The following is a 15442-nucleotide window of genomic DNA, read 5'->3' on the forward strand; positions in this document are numbered from 1 at the left end:
TCCTTGGCTCGAACGCTTACTTGCTCTCTCTGCTCTTAAATCTTTCAACATGATATAATAAAAGTGATTGAACACTTCCCGATCGACTCGTCCTTTCGTGTATCCGGGTAGGCTCCGAAGACCCGTGGTGAGTATGACCCTGGCTGCCTGATCTCAGTAGGAGATAAAGCACGGCGACCTTGTCATATTGGCCAGGCTCTTTAGGAATCTGAGCTTTTCTCCCTCCTCCCTTTTCCCTGCTCCCCTCCCCCCATTCTGTCAAACTGAACATAGACCAGACATCTAACCCCCTGTATGCTCTGGCTTCCCATAGGGAACAGAGCCCACTCAATTTTATAGTTCATACTGTTCCTTAAAAAGTAAACTTTTAGGGGCAGCTAGGTGGCACAGTGGATAGAGCACCGGCCCTCTATTCAAATCGGGTCTCAGATACATGACACTTACTAGCTGTGTGACCCTGGGCAAGTCACTTAACCCCATTGCCTAGCCTGAAAAAAAAGTAAACCTTTAAAACCAAGAAAGATAAAGAGATTTTTCTCTATGCCCAGAGTAAAAAGGCTTCAGAATCTCTCGATCCTGGATCAGAGTCCAGTATCACCCAAATAAATGCCTTTATTTAACTTGGAGACAGTCTGAGAGAATTCTTTCAGGACAGACATCACAATATACATGCCAATTCTTGGTCACATATGTACAAAAATGCTTAAAGCAGTCCTTTTAGTGGCAGCAAATAATTGGAAATTGAGAGGGTGTTCATCAATTGGGCAATGACTAAACAAGCTGTGGTATATGATTGTGATGGTTTCTATCTGCCCCAGCCACCACAGAACATCTGGGAAGGAAGGATATGCAGGTATGCTGGGAAAGTCATATCCTGAGAGGGCATGGAGAAGGTCCTGAGGGAACCCCACATCTCAATGGAGAGCAGAGCTTTTTGCCTGAGCTTTGCTCTTGAACTTCAAATAGTGAAAGAAATGCCATTACCAATATCTATCCACCATTTTCCCCCAAAAAAAAATCCAAGCCTGGGGTTTCCAATTCTAATTAATTGTAGGAAAAGAAGGCCCCTTTATTAGAAGCTTTCTGATTCTAGTCCCTAGGGTAGTACCCAACATGTCCCCTGTCTTATCTCATCCCTGCCATTCCTTTTGTAAAAGGAGTTGGTCTTTCCCAAACTTAATTACAGCAAAAGGGTCAGAGAAGACCCATTAGAAAGACTGGGCCAGGGCAGGGGATCCCTTTATGAGGAGAGAATGAGTCTCTTGAATTAAACAGAAAGGAAGAAACACTAGAGAATGAAGAATGACAGGCCATGTACTTCCAGGTGGTCTTGGTAAATTCAGTGAGCGTAGGAGGCAGAAGCAAAGAGGAACCCATCCCTTAACAAAGGCAAGTAGCAGCAGCAAGGGGCTAAAGAAAAGGAAGCTTTTCAAAACTACATCATTGAAGTCCAGGCAGAGGCAACCCCCGCAAAGGGAAGGACCAGTACCCTGGGAGTGAGACTGCTTGAGCTCAAGGTAGGTTGGGACAGTCATTGCCCCCTCAGCTGGTAATACTATAGCTTCTTTCTCCCCTCGTTCTTATGGGATCCTGAAGTCTTTTCACTCTGGGCACAGGGAAAAATCTCTTTATCTTTCTTGGTTTTAAAGGTTTACTTTTTTTAGGAACAGCATGAATTATAAAATTTGCTAGTTAGGGTGTACTTTATGATCAAATGTAAAGCATTTAGCATAGCGCCTGGCACTGTAGTAAGCACTATATAACTGTTAGCTGTTTATTATGATTATTGCAGGTGTTGTTGTACAAGTCAAAAGGAGAGGGTATGCTTCAGATGAAGTGATGATACCATACAAAGACAGCGTTTAACAAAACTTTATTGCTATTCACAGAGAAATGAGGACAGATGTCACTAGGGAGTTGTATAGGCATGTGGCCCCCACAATCCCATGGGCAGCACATGGAAGGTGGTTTGGACTTCAGAGATGCAGTAGGAGATGCACTCTAGTCTAATGTCTGGAGCTATTCAGAGTTCAAATTTATAGAATCTGTATAGCCTATATCAGATTGCTTGCTGTCTTGGGGAGGGAGGTGGAAAAGGAGGAGGAGAAAAATTTAAAACTCAAAAACTTATGGAAGTGATTGTTGATAAATCAAAATAAATTAATTTTAAAAAACTTATAGAACCTGTAGACAAAGAGCTGATTTGAGCAGGAGTGGGAGCCTACCCTGTTGCCAGTGGGTCAAGACAATAGAGTGATATAGGCCACTGGAATGAGGATATTTTGAATTGACTAATTAGGAATGAGGAAAGAGGGTCAGGGAGTTAGGAAGCTTAATTCTAACTATGCCATAGCAAGCAAGAGGATGGGGGTGGGGGTGGGGGGAATGCCCAGTTTCTAGCTCGGATACACGCATCTTGGTGGGGCTAGGGATGGAGCTGGACCAATCAAACTAGGTTTCACTGGATCAAAAGTTGATAGACAATTGAGGGAGAAATAGTACCAGAGAAGAGATAGAAATCAATCTAACACTGAAGTGTTTTCTCAGAAGTACTGACTCTGGCTCGGGGCTCAGAGCTAACAAAAGGTTAAGAGCTTTTGACTATACTTCTCAAACTAGAGAAGTGTTTATACTGGGAAACCCAGGTAAAGTCAGTAGCAGGATGAGAGCCAAATAGAAGTGGTTGAACATCCCTGATCATCATACTACCACATAATTGCTACACTGTCATCTTGGGACAGTGCTGAGTTGGGAGTCAACAGTCAGAGCTAAAACTCATGAGTTCAAATCTGTCCTCAGACACTTTTTAGCTGTGTGACTCTGGGCAAGTCACTTAACCTTGTTTGCCTCGGTTTCCTCCTCTGTCAAATGAGCTGGGGAAGGAAATGGCAAACCATTTTGATATCTTTGACAAGAAAATGAAGAGTTGGACATGACTGAAATGACTAAACAACAAATCTGACATTATCTAGTCATTCGACCATTGGCAGATCATTTCACCACTATGAATTTGTTTCCTCATCTGTAAAATGGATTTAGCAACCTGGTCCCACCTACCTTTCCAGGCTTTTCATACATTCTCCCCTCCATGAACTCTGAGATCTAGTGACATTGGCCCCCTTACTTTTCCTTGCACAAGACCCTCATCTCCTTTTTTCACTGACTATTCCCTATGCCTCGAATCCTCTTCCTTCTCATTTCCATCTCTTGGCTTCTCTGGCTTTCTTGACATTCCAGCCAAAACCCCACCTTCTGCAAGAAGACTTTCCTGATGTGCTTTCCTTCTGCAATTATTTCCAATTAACTCTGCTTATATCTTGTTGGTACATAATCATTTATATATTATCCACCCAATTCAACTATGAGCTCCTTGAGAGCAAGGACTGCTTTCTGCCATTTTTGTTTTTAATCTCCAGCATTTGGCATGGTGTCTGGCTCATAATAGGTACTCAATAACCATTTGTTGACTTGAATTATACTAACTGCCTCACAAGGTTGATTGGGCAAATTGTTTTGTAAACCTCCAAGTGTTATAAAATTCAGCAAGAAGAGGAATAATGCATAATAAAGCTGGAAAGGTAAGATAGGGTCCAGTTGTAAAGTACTTTAAATGCCAAATAGTTTTCATTTTATCTTAGAGACTGTAAGGAGTCAATGGAGTTCATTGAGTAGGGCAGTGGTAAGTTACTGGTCTAGGAAAATCACTTTAGCAGCTGCAGGGCAGATGGACTGGAGAGGGCAGAAGATAAGGCAGGGAAACCAATCAAGAGGCCAGTGGAGATTAACAACAGGTGAGGGCGGCGTGAACTAGAGTTGTGGTCATGTGGGAAGAGAAGGGGGATATTGTAAGAGATTTTGTGGAGGGAGGAACAACAGAATTTGACCACTGACTGGATACGTGGAGTGATGAGGCATGAGGAGTCTAGGCTAATGCCAAGGTTTTGAAATTGAGAGACTGGAAAGATGCAGTGGCCTCAACAAAAATAGGGAAATTTGAAAGAAGTGTGGGTTTAGGGGAAAGGACAATAAATTATGTTCTGGACATGTTGAGTCTGGTATAGTTCTAGAACATCCAGTTTGAAATGTCCAATAAGCAATTGGTGATTTGGGACTAGAATTCAGGAAAGAGAGGACAGCTGGATACAAAGATCTGGGCATCATCTGCATAGACATAAGACCTTGGGAACTGATGAAGTCACCAAAGGAGAAAATATAAAAAAAGAGAAAAGAGCCCAGGACAGAATCTTAGGGTATTCTTATAGGTGGGGCTATCAAAGAAGACTGTTGTTCAGTGGTTTTTCAGTCTTCCTGACCCCATTTGGGGTTTTCTTGGCAAAGATACCAAAGTGATTTGCCATTTTCTTCTCCAACTCGTTTTATAGATGAGGAAACTGAAGCCAATAGGGCCAACCCTCATCCAGGATCACACAGCTAGTAAATATCTAAGGCCAGATTTGAACTAAGGAAGATGAGTCTTTCTGATTCCAGGCCTAGCACTCTATCCACCTTCTCAAATAGGAGGAGAACCAAGAGAGATCAATGTCATGAGATCAGTGTCATGAAAACCCAAAAAAAGGAGAGTATACAATAGGGGAGAGTGGTCAATAATGTCAAGTGAAACACAGAAGTCAAGAAGCATTGAGGATTCAGAAAGGACCACCAGATTTGTCAATTAAGAGATCATTGGTAACTGGAGAGAACTGCTTCAGCTGAGTGATGAGGGCCGAAACCAGATTACAAAGAGTAGACAGCTTTGGCCCAGAGTTTAGCCATGAAAGGGAAGAGAGATGGAGGATGACAACTTGAGGACTTTCTTGTGAGAGTTTTTTTTTTTTAAAGGTGTGGGAGACTTGGGTATATCTGGAAGCAGTAGGGAAGGCAGTAGGGAAGAAGTAGATGGGGAGAGTTTGAAGATTATTGAAAAAGAGGAGATGGTTTGGGGACAAGAGAAGATGGACTCCAGGGTTCATATAAAAGGAATGGCTTTGTAAAGAAGGGCCTTCTCTTGATCATACTTTAGTAAAGGAGAAGAGAATGGGAAGATGACATCAGGGGGTTTGACATAAGAAGAGGAAGTTCATCATTAATGGTCTCTATCTTGTCAGGAAAGAATGAGGCAAGGTCAGCTGAGGGTGTGTGGTATACTTTTAGCCACCAAGCATGTCTTGCTAGGCATTCTGTAGGGACCGAAGTTTTATAGACTAAGGTGATATATTGGATGGTTCCTATCATTTCCTTGAATAATTTACATTGATCACTAAGTCTGGGTTCCTTTAAGAAAGACCCTTCTCTAACTACTGCGCTGGGTCTAGCCAGTCCAGGAAGTTGCTCCACTGCTGGACGGCTACTGCTTACCAGGCTGGGCTCTTCTTAGAGCATTGCAATTTTTTTTTCCTGAGAGGTGACTGTTAAACATTTACCAGCCTACCCCTGCCCTAGGGTCAGTATCCCCAGACTTGCTCTCTGATGAACAGCTAACAGTCTTTCATCACTCTCAGATGCTAGCTCAGTCTGGTTAGAGTGTTACAATGCTCTTTGGGGCCGCACTATTATTGTGTTCTTTTAGTTGGGGCAATTAAAGCTCCAGCCTTGGCCTTGGGTTGACCAAGGTCTCTCTTCGTTGATTGCCTCACATTTTTGTTGTTGTTGTTGTTTTTGTTTTAGGCAATTGGGGTTAAATGTCATGTGTTTGGTCTGAGGCAGGTGGTGCTCTATCCACTGCACCACCTAAGCTGCCTCCCCTCCCCCTGTTTTTTTTTCTGGTGAGGCAACAGGGTTAAGTGACTTGCCCAAGGTCACACAGCTAAGTGTCTGAGGCTGGATTTGAACTCAGGTCCTCCTGACTCCAAGGCCAGAGCTCTATTCACTGCGCCATCTAGCTGCCCCTCTCTTTGATTGCCTCGGAACCTTATCTCTGAGGTTTGTCACCTTCAGGAAGGAGATGAGGAAGGTCTAGCCTCTCCTGCTTGCCAGTCCTTTCTGGTTCAAATCAAGAAGAGACACCATGGTGTAGCTGGACTGGGATTCAGGAAGACCTGGGTTAAAAGTCAACCTCTGATGCAACCTCTGATCTGGGCAATTCACTAAACCTCTAAGCCTCAGCTTCTCCCTCTATAAAATGAAGGAGTTGGACCAAATGGTATCTAAGACCCTGCCACCTCCAAGTTTAGGATCTTAGCTCCCATCAGTAAGGTCTCTAGCTTTGCTTATGGTGATCAATCCAGATTCATCTATCATACTTCCCCAGATGCCTGTTGGGGTCTTATACAGATGAGCGGCTAGAGACAAAGGTGTGAGAGAAACCAGTGTACCCTACCCAGGCTTCTGCCCCAGTGGCAAGGCCACTTCCTATGTACATTTACATATGTGTTATTTTATACTTAATATGTTATATCTGTATTATCATTACCTATTTTTAAGTTATTTGGTATTTTATTTTCCCCCAATTACATGTAAAAACAATCTTTAATATTCATTTTAAAAATTTTGAGTTCCAAATTCCCTCCCTCCCCCCTGCATTGAGAAGACAAGCAATTTTATATACATTATACATGTGTAGTCATGCAAAACGTATTTCCATATCAGTCATGTTATTACCTATTAGAGCTTCAGATTATTTCTCCTATATCTAAAGGGGCTTCCCCTTCATTTTAAAGCCTTTTTTTTTTTGCCTATTCTGATCTTCTTTGCTTAGTCTCAACAAGACAGACCATTACATACATAAAGCCCTTTGCAAATTTTAAAGAAATATACAAATGTCAGGTTGTTTTTTTTAATTATGATGATGATGCCTAGCATATTGTATTTTAGGCTTGAGAGGTGAAAAGGACCTTCTTCAGGCCTTAGATATCAGCTGGTCCAACCTTTCAGATGAGGAATTTAAGGCAGAGAGGAGACTTACTTGCAAGGTCACCAAGGTGGTAGCTAATATAGTCAGGATTCAAATCCAGGTCTTCAGCCTCCAGATCTAGGGCTATCTCAGGGTACTTTCTCTTCATTTGGTAGATGCTCAGCTAATGTGTATTGGTTAATCAGTGCCACTGAGCTTCCCCAGAACTTGGTAGGGGAGGTATCTGGCTGGCAAGGAGGTGTTGAAAGAAAATTCTTCCTCTAAATGTTATACCGAGAAATGAGCGAGTTGACCACCCAAGCTAATTTTAAATTGTGGACTTTATTAGCGCGCGGCTGCCAGGGATATTCACATCCAAATCAAGCAGCTCCCATCAGGGGTTGAGCTAGGGTTTATATAGGGAGTATACAGGACAGGGAGGGGGATGTATCTTTGAAGTCTGGCTGGTCAAGGACACCCTTCTCCCTCTGTGTAGATATGATAAGGCTCTGCAAACTTTCCTGAGCAGCCAGATAAGGGTCTTGCTAAGGAATTTGGAGTTTTCCAGAGATATGATCTGAGGGCTAGGACCTGAGCAGCCAGATAAGGATCTTGCTGAGGCCCATGCATGAATACTGCTAGGCACAGAGTCCTTGGGCTGGGGAATGGTTGTTAGAGATAGTGTTTCTGAGACTACAGAAGCATTTTGGGGCAAAAGTATAAGCACAAGAATCCGAGCATCCCATCATTACAGGTCAGGGATCACACAAACCAGACCAGGTGTCCTGGTTTCTGGTATAAACATAATTATCTAAAGCCATTGTATTGCAAGTTTTCTTATCCATTTGCTTTGGAGGTATGGGCTGTGCTTAAGCCATGCAGGAGTACGTTTCACTATTGTTTAGAATTAGGAGGAAAGAGGTCTGGGGCAAGATGAAGCAGCAACTTTTGCTTTCCATTGCCTAAAGGGCCCTACTACCTAAATGGTAAAATAATGTTCTGCATTACATAAAGAAATAAGGAAAATAGATAGGAAAAATATAGCAAAAGGAGTTTATTATTACATACAAGAGATACACATTGCATGGGCCTGGCCCCAAGTTCAGGCCAAGCTTAATCTTTTAAAGATAAACTTTGGTAACAAGAGATGTTAATTAATAGGTTAAGAGTAGAAAAGAGGTTGGACTAATGTTACTGATTTCTGAGGGAGATAAAGGCACAAGTGGCTGTTACTATCAGTCTGGTACATAGGGCAGCTTCCCTGCATTTGCCTCTGCCATCCTGTCATTTATATCTCTAAAAGGAATGGAATTCAGACGTCTGTGGTGATTTTGGATAAATTCTGCATTAAAAGTGACAGAAAATTGTTAATATAATGGCAGAAAATTGTTAATACCAAATGTAAGGTTACTAGCCATTCATTCCCTTAATGATCCTAGTAAGGTCAGAATTTCAATAATGTCTTTACATTCCTACTCTCCATTAGGTTGATCTAAACCACACCTCAAATGGTCCCCCTCCCACTCCAACCCCCCCTCAAACTCTCCCACCCTATCCACCTAGCATAAGCTGGATCTCAGCTTCTAATGACCTTGCCCCCTTCCTTTGGGATTCCTTTGGGATTTGGCAGAACAACCAGAATGAAGTGGTTTTCCTTGTCCGGGTTGCCGAGGGCCACAGGGGTCTCAAGACCTCATATTGTCTCCTCCCCATCCCTCCTAAAAGTATAAAAAACTTTTTCATGGGTCTCTGGGTTGAGAAATCCATTGTGCTCTGCACCCGTGGGATATCCCCCAGAGTGGCAGGTTTGCTACCCTGTTATCTCAATGAAGGATGCTTTGTTCCTCCACTCATGACTTTAATTTATTTCAGGGTTTGACAGAGGTAACTTCCTGAGCTCCTAGGACAGGGTAGTCCTGGACCCACCTAGGGAGAGCCAATTGTTACATTTTCAGCATGTGTATTTATACTTAGGGAATTGGCAAACTACAAACTGGGACTCAATTTATTGCTTTGCCACATATTGACTTAGAAAACCACAAATTAATATTATCTATATTGTATTGAATTAAAAAAAACTTGTTAAACATTTACATTTTGTTGAACAATTGCATTTTAATCTGGTTTGGGCTGCCTGACTTTTGTTAAGCTTTTGTTATCACTTTGATAAGAAAGTGATAGAGAAAAAGGTTAATGCAGATTAAACTTAAAAGTTTGCAGTGTGTGCAAATTTTTCCCCTCAGAGAGCTGATTGTTGAACATTTATCAGTATACCTCTGCTCTAGGGTCTACCTGTCCCCTGTGGGTTGTGACTTAAATCCCCACTGGCATGCTGGGGTGAGCTCCAACACCTAGTTTGGGGTTACTATTCTCCTTTTTGTCTTGACATATGCACTCATATACCTGACTATTTTGCAGAAAAGCTAGGTGGTTTAGTGGATAGAGTTCAGGGCTTGGAGTCAGGAAGACTCATCTTTCTGAGTTCAAATACAGCCTCAGACACTTACTAGCTGTGTGACCCTGGACAAGTCACTTAACTCCATTTGCCTCAGCTTTCTCATCTGGAAAATGAGCAAGGGAAGGAAACGGCAAACCACTCTAGTACGTTTGCTAAGAAAACTCCAAATGGGGTCATGAAGAGTTGGATGTAACTGAAACGACTCAACAAATCCTGCTCACCTTAACTACTTGCATTAGACATTGTTGCCTATCTTCTGTCTCCTCTTTAGGTTTTCATGACACTTCATGAAGGCAGATGTTTAAGACTATGTAATGTTGTACTATAGTGGGACATTTTTCAAAAATTTAATTAATTAATTTTTAGTTTTCAGCATTCATTTTTATAAGATTTAGAGTTCTAACTTTTCCTTCTCCCTCCCCATGACGGCATGCAATCTGATATAGGTTATACATGTACAATCATATTAAACACATTTCCATATTATTCATATTGTGGAAGAAGAATCAGAGCAAAAGGGAAAAACCATGAGAAAGAAAAAAAAAAGAAAGAGAAAATGGTATGCTTTGATCTGCATTCAGACTCCATAGTTCTTTCTCTGGATATGGATAGCATTTTCCATCATGAGTCTTTTGGAGCTATTTTAGATACTTGCATTGCTGAGAAGAGCTAAGTCGATCAAAGTTGATCATCACACAATGTTGCCGTTATATAGTGGGATATTTAAAGACTAAGAGAGCGCTTCCATTCCCAGGATTAATGAGCAACAGGAATGAGCCTCAGGTTTGGACTTGCCTTATAGGGGAAAATGTTAACCAGGATGTAATTTCCACTTGGTTTACTGGGAACATACCAGAAAGAAATGCATCACAGAAAGTGAAGTTGCAGCATGAACTCATCAGGTGGTCCCTCGACTTAGTTGATGGGGGGAGCCCTCTGGGAGCAAAACACTAAGCGACAACTTTTCCTGACAATGGAACTTCGGTTGGCCATCCTCTACTGACGCCCGTGAGCCCACCTGGTGACTGGCCTGACGCCCGTGAGCCCATCTGGTGACTGGCCAGGATGTGAATGATTCCGAAAGGGGTAGGGCTTGAGGGCTGCACCTGCCATGCAGTGAGGGGATCGTGGTGAGCCTGGAGTTACACACACTTCTTCAGCCTTTAAGTCTGAGAATGCTTCAGGTGAGATCCTCCACTAAGATGGTCTGTGGGCACATCTGACGAAACACCAGGTGCAGCGGCATGGGCAGGGGAATTGACACTTGGGATTTGCCTAGGAGGGGAGAGATTTGACTTATTGCTCAGGAGTCCAAATCCAACTCTGTTAATTCCATTTTTGTCTCCATAGATATGTAGCTAGGTCGTGATTAACGCAAACAATGGAGCCTGCAAAGTGGTTGCATGATTTGAATTCACATTGCTTATTTTATTGGGACTGGAACCAGTGACCACATTAATACCATTATGACTTGAAACAGAGCAAATTTGAATACATGATCACTTCTCAGGATTCACTATTCACACACATTTAATCTGCATGTGAATCATTAGCCTTTTTAGACCACACAAAGTAGGGAAGGAGATCAGACTTTGTGAGAACGAGAGTCAAGTGAATCATAACTTAGAAATTATTATCATAAGGTTTCCTATTGCAAGCTCCAAACTAGATAAAACTGAATTCGGGCTTTGGCGCTAAAAGGTGACCCTGGGAACCAAGGAACCCAGGCAAGCCCCAGTTAAGGTTGGGTTCTAGAGACAGAGAAGAAGCAGCTGGAGTCCCCACCAGCAGTACCACCTGGCAGCTTAATCAAATATGGCACACTGAGTAACCACTTAGAGTCCCTTCTCCCAGAGCTCCCAATAGATGAAGCACATTCTACCTCTGTGCAGGTGAAATAAGCAAACAGATGCAGAAAAGGACCAAAGACCACACTATATGTAGTTCTCATGGATTCCTAGCTCTGGTGACTCTAAGAATAGTCAGACAATTTGGTTTTATTTGTTTTTCAGTCATGTCTGACTTTTCATGACCCAATTTGGGGTTTTCTTGGCAAAGATACTGGAGTGGTTTGCCATTTCCTTCTTCAGCTCATTTTATAGATGAGGAAACTGATGTAAATAAGGTTAAGTGACTTGCCCAGGGTCACACAGCTAGTAAGTATCCGAGGCCAGATTTGAACTCAGGAGGAGCAGTCTTCCTGATTCCAGGCCTGGTGCTCTTCTCTACTGCACTACTTAGCTGCCCTGAACGCAGGTAGGACTGAGAAAAGGTTAACCTTGGGGAGAGCAATTTCAGTTGAGTGATGAGGTCAGAAACCAGACTACAAAGGACTGAGTGAGAAGAGAGAAAGTAGTGATTGCCTCCTACCTAGCGCTTGCTTTGCTCTTTGGTCTTCTATCTAATAAGATCCTATTCTAAAGTGCTTAGTACAGTGGCTGGAACACAGTAGGTGCTTAATAAATGCTTTCTCCCTTTTCCTTCCCTTCCCTACTATTCCTACCTCACCTGTTCCCCTTCCCAGCTGGATTCAGGATGATTCCCTTGTCCTTGGAAACCTGAGGGTGTGAATGTGGTCTGTTCCAGGAATCCTTCCTGAGAAGTGTGTGTACCTACTATTCTGCTCTATGACAGGCAGGCTGCAACAGGGGGAGGAACAGGGGTGGCTTAGTGGGGAGGATGGAGGAAGGAAGGGAGGGAGGGGGCAGTGGGGAGCCAACTGGGCAGCACTTTGCCAAGTGGTTTGCAAGTGAGTCACTCTCTGGGCTTTAGTTCCACCCCCTGGCCAGATTACCCAAAGAAGAGAGGGGAGCTCCTAAGGACAGAGAGGAACTATCTGCAAATCTAGACCAGCTTCTGTGAGATAGGGAGGGAAGAGGCAGTGAAGGTCCCTGTACCAGCTTGGGACAGCTGGGAGTGGGCCCAGAATTTTAGGAGAGAGGAAGACAGGGTAAGGTCTACCTCACCTAAATTCCTTCAGGCCACCAAAGCTGGGGTGGCAGAGAGTATATTCTGGTTCCATCTGTTGGACAGCATGCTAGCCAGGAGCCATGGTCCAGGAGAGGCTGAGGGCTAAGACAGAAATGGACTCTGTGCCTTAGAAGTACAGTACTGATGGGAAGGGCCAGCGGCTCCAGTATAAGGATGGGTCTGATGATGTACAGGACTGTATTGCCAAGGACCAAAATACCTGAGGCTGGGAGTCTCTAGCCAGCTAGAAGGTGATGGCACCTTAGGAAGGTAACCAGAGCCTTTCTTCACATCCAGCCACCAACCTGCCCAGGCACACCGCCAGATGGCTGACCTTAGTCTGTAGCACCAAAGGTGCCAGCAATGTTTACAGAGAGTTTGGGCCAGAACAGGCTTTAGTATAACAGGGCCCAGGTTTAGTAACTTCAGAACTAGAGAAGGCAGAAAATAAAAGGCTACAAGAAGAGAAAGAATTGAGTAAGATCTTTCTGATAGAAAGGGAATGAAAGCCCAACTTGGGTTTTGTGAGGAAGATTGCAAAATCTCTATTAATAGAGAAAGAATTGGATTTTAGGCAAGAGGACCTGAGTTCAAATCCTGACATTGTCATTTACTCATTAGCTATGTAAACTTGGAGGTTGGGCTTCAGTTTCCCTTTCTGTAAAATAAGGCTGTTGAGGGGCAGCTAGGTGGCGCAGTGGATAGAGTACCATCCCTGAAGTCAGGATGACCTGAGTTCAAATCCAGCCTCAGACATATAACACTTACTAGCTGTGTGACCCTGGGCAAGTCACTTAACCCCAATTGTCTAAAAATAATAATAATAATAATAATAAGGCTGTTGGACTACAAGATTGCTAAGTCCTATGATCCTGTGCTCTCCTTGGAAGCTTTTATAAAAAGGATGAATGCTCACCTGTGGTTCTGAGAAGGTTAGATCCAGTCCAGTCTGGAGGTAAGGGAATGAATGGGATAGGTAACCTCTGGAGAACTTTACTAGCCTACATAACCCATGGAAGGTGGAGAATAATAGTAAAAGTTAGATGGGGAAGGCCATAGTTGGGAATTCCTGGGTTTTTTTAATATAAATTTATTTTTAGTTTTCAACATTTACTCCCACAAGATTTTGAGTTCCAAATTTTCACCCCATCTTGCCCCTCCCCCACCCCAAGATGGCATGCATTCTGAATATCCCTTCCCCTAGTCTGCCCTCTCGTATCTCTCCCCCCCTTCTCTTATCCCCTTTTCCTTCTATTTTCCTGTAGGGCAGGATAGACTTCTGTACCCCATTTCCTGTATTTCTTATTTCCCAGTTGCATGTGAAAACATTTTTTAAAAATATGTGTTTTTAAAACTTTGGGTTCCAAATTTTCTCCCTTCCTCCCTCCCCACCCACCCTCATTGAAAAGGCAAGCAACTCAATATAGGTTATACATGTGCAGTTATGTAAAACACTTCCATAGTAGACATGTTGTGAAAAGCTAACTTTATTTCCCTTAATCCTATGCTGCCCCGCCCATTTATTCTGTTCTTTCTTTTGACCCTGTCCCTCCTCAGAAGTATTTACTTCTGATTACCCCCTTTCCCAGTCTGCCCTCCTCTCTATCATCCCCCTGCTCTCTTGTCCCCTTCTCCGCCTATTTTCCTGTAGGGTAAGACAGATTTCCATATCCAATTGAATGTGTATATTATTCCCTCCTTAAGCCAAATCCTATGAGAATAAGATTCACTCTTTTCCTCTCACCTTCCCCCCTTTCCCCTCCATTGTAAAAGCCTTTTCTTTTCTGTTTTTTTTTGTGAGATAATTTACCCCATTCTACCTCATCCTTTCTTCTTCTCCTAGTATAATCCTCTCTCATCCCTTAATTTTATTCTCCAGATATGACCCCTTAATCTTCAACTCACCCTGTGTCATCTATCTATCTATCTATCTATCTATCTATCTATCTATCTATCTACATACATATAATTTTTTCCCTCCAACTACCCTAATACTGACAAAGGTCTCATGATTTATAAATATCATCTTTCCATGCAGGAATGTAAACAGTTCAGCCTTAATAAGTCTCTTATGATTTCTCTTTCCTCTTTACCTCTTCATGTTCCACTTGAGTCTTGTATTTGAAAGTCAAATTTTCTATTCAGCTCTGGTCTTTTCATCAAGAAAGCTTGAAAGTCCTCTGTTTCACTGAATGACCATTTTTTCTCCTGAAGGATTATATTCAGTTTTGCTGGGTTGGGAATTCCTGTTGCAAGAAAACTAGAGGAAACTGTCAGTTCTATGTCTATTGTCAATGTCTATTGTCTCTATGAAACTCTTTGTTCTCTGAAACTATTGTCCAAGGACAGTACTGTCCTTCCCTCCTTCTACCCCTGCCCCAACTCAAACACCAACCCTGGTGAAATTCCCATTCAACAGGGAAAGGAACCAATAAGGGGAAATTCTGTTCTGGATGCAATTCCCATTAACAAGGAGGAACTGGGTGTTGGGGTGGCAATGATGGGAATCTTGGGGAACAGGGATGGTTATTCCCTTCTAGTGAAGGAGAGGACAACTGGGCATAGCCTAACATGCACAATAGATGTGAAGAAGGCAGATTTCAAAGAATTCAGAGGAAAAATAGATAGGATCCCACAGATTAAAATATGCTTCATGGGTAGTCAGCCCAGGGAAGATTAGGGGATGCTCAAGAATGAAATTCTGAAGATGCGAAGGGAAACCATTCCATTGAAAAGGAAAAATGGGATTTGTTTGAAGAAATCAGTGTAGACACACAGGGAACTCCTAAATCTACTTAGATTTTAAAAAGAAATACACAGAAGATGTAAGCAAGGCCAGATAACAAAAAATAAATAGGAGTATGACACAGTCCTATAAAAATGTCTGAACTCTGAATGTAATTGAAGCATACTATTTTACTTTCTTTATTTTTCTTGGATTTATGTGTGTGTGTTTTCTTTTGCAACATATGAAAATATATTTTACATGATTTCACATGTATAATCAACATATTGCTTGCCTTCTCAATGAGTAGGGGAGGGGCAGGAGGGTGGGAGAGAATTTGGAATTCAAAATTTTTTAAAATGAATGTTAAAAAATCTTACATGCGATTGGGAAATATTTAATGAAATAAATAAAAATATGTATTTAAAAAATAATATCCAAAATGCTAAAGTCAGAATAA

At 42.3% G+C, this 15442-nt stretch overlaps 1 protein-coding gene across 1 annotated transcript in view; it reads left to right on the forward strand.

The window, feature by feature from the left end:
* LOC110210385 (dipeptidase 2-like) overlaps positions 1-15442 on the forward strand; it is a 49868-nt gene continuing 34426 nt past the window's right edge. Inside the window, exon 1 of the mRNA XM_020989302.1 lies at positions 1-127. The gene's annotated coding sequence lies outside the window, so the exon portion shown is untranslated. The remainder of the gene's footprint in view (positions 128-15442) is intronic.

This window comes from Phascolarctos cinereus, unplaced genomic scaffold, assembly GCF_003287225.1.
Source record: "Phascolarctos cinereus isolate Bilbo 61053 unplaced genomic scaffold, phaCin_HiC Scaffold_2;HRSCAF=192, whole genome shotgun sequence".
NCBI classification, from domain to species: Eukaryota; Metazoa; Chordata; class Mammalia; order Diprotodontia; family Phascolarctidae; genus Phascolarctos; species Phascolarctos cinereus.